We start from the raw sequence: 6,770 nt of genomic DNA on the forward strand, positions 1-6,770 counted from the left end.
TAGGACTCGAGCATTAGCCCAGTCATACTTTTCAGGAGCATGCACGCGAGGCTTTTTCTTCTTGACTTTTCTTCGACCAGATAAGGGAACTTCATCAGCATCAGAATCAGAAGAACTGGATTCATCAAGAAAATCAGTACTGTCAATATCATCAACATTAACACCCATTACTGATTCATCGGGAATATCGAAGATAAACCTCTCACGAAATGATTTATCAGATCGTCTTAGCCTTATAAAGACTTTTTCGTATTTTTCTGCTGCATCCAACATCAAGTAAATGGAGTTCCATCTTGTTTTCACGTCTAACACTAATCCCTTTTTGTATTCCATTCTTTCAAGAAATAAGGCATCTAAGAATTTCTTCATTCTAGCAGGAGAGGTCGTGACGTATTTAACCACCGACCTGATTCTGCTCACTGAAGTATGATATTTCTTTAACCCATCCTTAACAACTAAAGCTAATACGTGGGCAGCACACCTTACATATAAATTTTTACCTCCTACAATTGACGATCCCCAACTTACAACTTTCTCTTGGACATATTCAATTTCTTTTTTATTTGCAGATGCATTATCGAGCGTGATGGTGAACACTCTCTCAAGACCCCACTCTATCAAACATTTCTCCAATGCTCTTCCAATATGCTCACCTCCATGACTAGTAATTTGACAGAAACATATTATTCTTTTGTGTAACTTCCAGTGGTCATCGATGAAGTGGGCAGTAACCACCATGTAGTTGTAGTTCTGAATGGATGTCCATATATCGGTTGTGAGACAAACTCTAACCTTGTTCGACTTGAAATAGTTCACCAAATTGGCTTTTTCACTCAAAAACAGTCCACAGATATCACGATAGACGGTCATCCGCGATGGAAGTTTGAACCTCGGCTCAAGATATCTACAAAATGCTATAAATCCTTCTCCTTCAACCATTCAGAAAGACTGTTCATCTGTGATGATGAACTTTATCAAGGCTCTCCTACATCCATCTTGACAGAACGTAACCCCAACTGTTTGCTGCTGATCTCCCAGATTGCTAGGCTGACCGAGAGAGTCCAACTGCGCAGCTTCTAGTGACTCCATATACTTCCGACACTTGGTCAAATGCCAGTTCAAATTTGATGTGCCATACTTCTTACCACCAGCCCTATATTTACCACCTTCACAGTAGTTACATTTCCCCCATTTAATACCAGCTTTATCAACACTCTTTTGGAAATGCTCCCACACCGAAGATGTTCTGTTCCGCTTCATACTTTCCCTGACCTCAGGTTGAGAAGATGGTGGAGGTGGAGGTGGCGGAGATATAACAACACTGACCCTTTGTTGCACAGATTGATATGAATCTTGAGAGGGAATATGAGGTCTCGTTGACATCAATTCTGTAATCTCAACCATGCTTCCTCACTAGTCACTTCTGCAACCAGTAAAGAATACTACAGCTAGAGAAAAGGTTCTCAATAGAAATAGAGGTTATAAGGCAAAGAACAAGTGATATGAATAGAAATCAAACAATTAAGAAAGCAAACATCTAAGCATAGAGTAACAATTGATATGAACATTCCTAAAACACATGAAAAACTGAGAAAATTGACCAATTACTCTTAGGCATGGATGGTATTCCTTTTTCCTCATCAAATTTTATTGTTATAGTTCAAAATGAAATCCGTATGAAAAACTAACGTAAAGACATAATGAAGAATCAACCTAAGAACTTCTAGAATCATCATGTTTATAAACCCACAAAGAGAAGCTGAAAAATGCATTGAACAAATACAATTAGAAGTACTAACACTTGCATTGTTAGAATCAACAATCCGCAAGTTCGTCCTCTTCTTGATAGCAGTACCTGCAATATGATGAGCACCATAACACAATAAAATGCATCCAATCAAATAACTCTCTATGTGATTACCAAAACAATCTGTATAGGTTTTGTAACAAGGTATAAGCTCTGCTCCCTGAAATGTGTCTATAAGGGAGGGAACCAAACCTGATAACGGTACTTAATAGTTCAAAGCCTAAGCAGATTGCAAGTGAGGGAAAATGGTCACCAACATCGTTTCTCTTAAGAAATACCTGTATGCATAATCAAATAGATGAAGCAAAGAGTTAATACACAATAAATCAGGGCAGCCACATAGCAATCTAATTCAAAACACTTACATTATGGAAAACCAAGTATAATCAAATAGATGAAGCAAAGAGGGTTTTATATAACAAAGCAAACAAACCCAAGCAAAAGAATACAGAGAAATCCTAATTCCCACATTCTATTTCAGTAGTATAGGGTTTTTCATAAAAATTTCAAAATCAGTTACTGATATATAAATAGAAAATCTAGGTTTGTACTAATCAACGAAAGTAGCAATAGAGAATATCAGTGTGTACTAATCCAATCAAGAGTTGTAGTAATGATAGCAGCAACTTAAAAGTGGACGGATAATAAACCCCAATAGTTTCAGGACCTTATTCTCTTGCAACCCAAAGGTACAATGAGCAAAAGACAATGAAAGCACAGTGAGTCCCATTATAACCTAGAAACTCTACAAGGTTAACCATGGTAAAACTAGTATGATAAGAATCACCAACTGAGTGAAAGAAGACAAACCCACTCCAAGTACTACTAGACCAGTTGCCACAACAAGCACAGAAACTTGAAAGGGTTTTATTCTTCTAAAAAAAGACGAAATCACCGAACTGACATAATATGTGGAATAGAAACGAACACTACAAGATCCTAGTTACTGAATCATAGCATACAATGAATCTATTAAAAGAAAGAAGAAAGATGATTTACATTCCAAAAGAAAACGAAGCAACCAGCATGTGAAAACTAATATCATAAGAACCTTATGACATATTACCTTCACATCATACCATGAATGACCTTTAACAGTTTTACTCATCAACCACTATTTCAAAGGATCCATAAGTAATTACTAGAAAGAGTAAGATACAATATGATCAGTAGACATCCTATATCATCAGTAGTAGTCTAATTAGTTAAAAAGTAACCCCTTAATCCCAGAATCGTAAGCTTACTCATAATTGGGGATTACGTGATAGCCGTTTTTGATAACATTAGAAAATCACTAACTAAATTAAAATCAACTTTTAGTAAATCCCAAAATCAATTTAGAAAAACCTAGAAATTACTTCAAATAACTTCGCAATTAACTTCGAATCAGAAAGAAACCAACCTTTGATGAATTTGGAATTGTACTTCAACTCGAGGTCGTATCCTGCCACATGCATGAAACAGTAAAAACCCTAATATTTTTTCAATCAATTTAACGGAAAAAAATAAAATGAAACAGAATCAACTTTGCAGTTGGATCTTACCTTGAACCAACCGATTAAAGGGTTTTAAACGAGACCCTGAAAGATGAACATGAGATCGAGTAATGGTTGAAGGAGAATACTGCAACCAAATTTTTTGATAACGAAAAGTTTATTTCACAAAAGAAACGCAGTAAGACATTTTGTTTGTTGAAGAAAATCCATTTACTTTCTAATTTACCCCTATTACGTTTTAAAATAACAAAAAAATAGGCAGGAGGAGAAAACAATACAAGGGTTACTTTGTCTTTTCAGTATTAGACGGGTAGGCGGGTAGGGTAGGGTAGAATAATTTCGAACTTTATCCGTCACCCTACCCATCTAACGGCGGTTAAGAAAATCTTTACCCGTTACCCTACCCGCCAAATAGTGGATAGGATAGGATACGGTTAAAACACGGGCGGGTAGAGTAGGATTGGCGGATATGGATAGGGTACGTGCACCCCTAATTTTGCCCTATCTTTTGAAGAAAAAAGACAAGTGGGGGATCATAGAATTGAGCTTTTACTGACAAACGCTTTACCGACCTGAGACATTTAACCTTGTATAGGTGTTCCCAGATGGAAGTTCATCATTAGTTGGGTGGCATCAATTTTTTTCCTTTTTGGCATAAAATTTTGGAGCATCAACATTGTTTGTACGTACCCTGTGACGTGAAATTTGTCTACGCTCATTTATCAAATGGACTTGACAGTGTTTCAACTTTTAAAGTACGAATCCGGCATCCATGGATACCCTACTCTGAATACAAAAGAAAAGAGAGGAGGGGCCGGTGATCTAAAATATTGACTATGTGAACGAAGTTGAAGGACACAAGTTCTGTTGTACATCAACTGAGTACAGTAGAGTTTTCCTAAATTTCTTAACCAAAATATACCCGCTTCAAAGAAAAAGAAACGCACTGTGAGCGAAAGAGAGACTCCTCCGTGTATACCTTTTGACTAACATTACATCCATGGAAACTTTTCAACCCAAATCAAATCTAAATTATTTTTAAGTAATTTATGATAACAAAGCATAGTGTAGTGTCCAAGTGAGACTGATGTGTAGTCTTTGGTTTGGCTTGCATTTGACAAATGACTTTCTCTTGCTCGATATGCATGTCTACAAAATAATAGTAATGTGATATACCAAACAACATAACGTAGTGTTGATGTCACACATAACCTTATCCAAAGTAAATAAATAAAATACCCCTAGTATTAGACCCATTATCTACATATCCCTAGTGTGTGGGTTTCCGATGTTCGGGAAATTTTAGTTTGGTCATTTTCAATTAGTCATAAGTCAGTTCGGTCCACCAATAAAAATGGAGTTTAGTTTGGTCCTTATTTATTCAAAAATAAATAAAATATCATGGAAATTGAGTTTCCGTTTGATACTATTCACATGGAAACTCAGTTTCCATGCAGTATAAGGAAGGGATACAAACAGACCGTAGTGAGGTTGTCTTATGACCTATATCCCTTCCCACATTTAAGGGATAGGGAAGGGATAACCCCTATAATCTATCATAGTGCTTGGCCTAACGATAGTTTTTTTTTTCTTTTTGTTATCTCTCTTCTTTATTTTATATCTACTAATTTGGTGTACCAGTTGATATAACCGATGATGGTGTTATTTGGTGTTGGTAACCAAAATTTGGTGTACTAATTGAAAGGACAAATCAATCACTGTCGGGGAAACATCACTCAAGCAAAACATGAGAGAGAAAGGGTCGTACAGAAACTTCATTTGTAAAGCAAAAATAACTAAACAAAACATCACTCAAACATCAATCCTACTCCATATTTATAGAAATTACAGAAACAGAAAATCTAACAATAATGAATGTAAGAACAAGCTATATTGCTCGTCATTCTCAAATGGAAAATTAGGAAAAAAAACACCAAATAGTTATCTCAAACCCTGAAAATAGAAGAGAACAAAGCAACTCAAATAACTTTTCTTCCAAGAGAATCAAAGTTCGATTAAAGAAACCCAATCACCCAAATCACTTCTTGGAGCCTGAATTTTTTGCAGTTCCCTTCCTCACCCTCGTTCTAGCTAAACCCTGGTTCTTTGCTTCTGCTGCACTGAAACCTGTATCAATGGCAGAACTTTCCCCCCTTCTCCTTCTTACTGACGATTTGGATTCTAAAGGTGTTGCACAAGATGGTATAACATCATTCTCCCTCTCTTGCAGATTCACTGGCTCAGTCTCTACATCAATCACCTCCTGCTGCCGAATAATTAAAGTTATGAATGTTGGCCAAGGAACAGGAGTCAAATCTCCATTGGGTCGTGCAATTACATCAATATCATCGGCTGGAACCCATGTTTTATATATCGGAACGGTGTATTGGGGATTATGCTCATACCTATATCTCTGTATCTTAGCTTTTGATTTCAATCTCTGGTTCTTTTGGATATTGTCAAACCCTTTAAAAATCTCATGCTTTTATAAGCATAATTTTGACAAAATTCATTATGTATCTTCAAAATTTATTCTGCATTTACATCCGAAACTTTTCGATTTCAAAATATATGCATCATATTCTTTAATTTCTTATCTTTCGAACCGATTCAACTTCTGGAATTGTAAACTGACTGTCGATTTCTTTTGGATTTCAGGCATTGAACCAGCACCGGCAACCACTTTACTCTGGGACCCATGTACTCTATCCCTGAGAACCACCTTGAATTTGGACCTTAAGATATGGACAATTTGGTGTCTTATTCAATCTAACCAGCTGCCATCTATCTCACCCATCTGCTATACCTTTCCTAGTAAATCAAACCATCAACTTTCCTACCCAACCCTCAAAAATACCTATTTAGTGTCTCTTATGGTCTTGACCAATTCCTGGACATATCAAACAAGGAGCAATAAATACAACTTCATCAGCTTTATCTGAAGACTGTCCTCATCTATCAACAGTGAGTGCACAAGACAAATTGGATCCAGACCTAACATAGTATGCAGAAGGGTTTCAAAGCATCTTTGTACTTTGATATTCAGAAGTCAAGGACAATTACTCGGGATTAAAATTTGCATTACTACGAAAAATTATATTACTATAAAAGAACAACAAACCCCTTTGAACTCTCACGCTCTCCTGCTCTTAAGTTCTGTTAAACATCGAGTTCAAGCTCTCTTCGTTTCAAGGTCATATTCCAAATATCAATCATCTTTGACAGAATACCTCATAATGTACATCACCCTGGATACGTCCTCTGTGGATGAACTCACTAAAGCTATGCAAGCAAACACAATTATCCAAGATCCCCTAAAGCCAGTGGTGATTCTAGGAAAAGCTTATCTCAAACCTAGTCCTCCTCAAGATGATAACTGGTGTGTTGTGGGTAAACTTCATAGTAATACAAATGTCAACTACCAGGAAGCGCAAACTTATGCAAGGAAATACTGAAATCTGAAGAAA

This window comes from Papaver somniferum, chromosome 2, assembly GCF_003573695.1.
Source record: "Papaver somniferum cultivar HN1 chromosome 2, ASM357369v1, whole genome shotgun sequence".
NCBI classification, from domain to species: domain Eukaryota; kingdom Viridiplantae; phylum Streptophyta; class Magnoliopsida; order Ranunculales; family Papaveraceae; genus Papaver; species Papaver somniferum.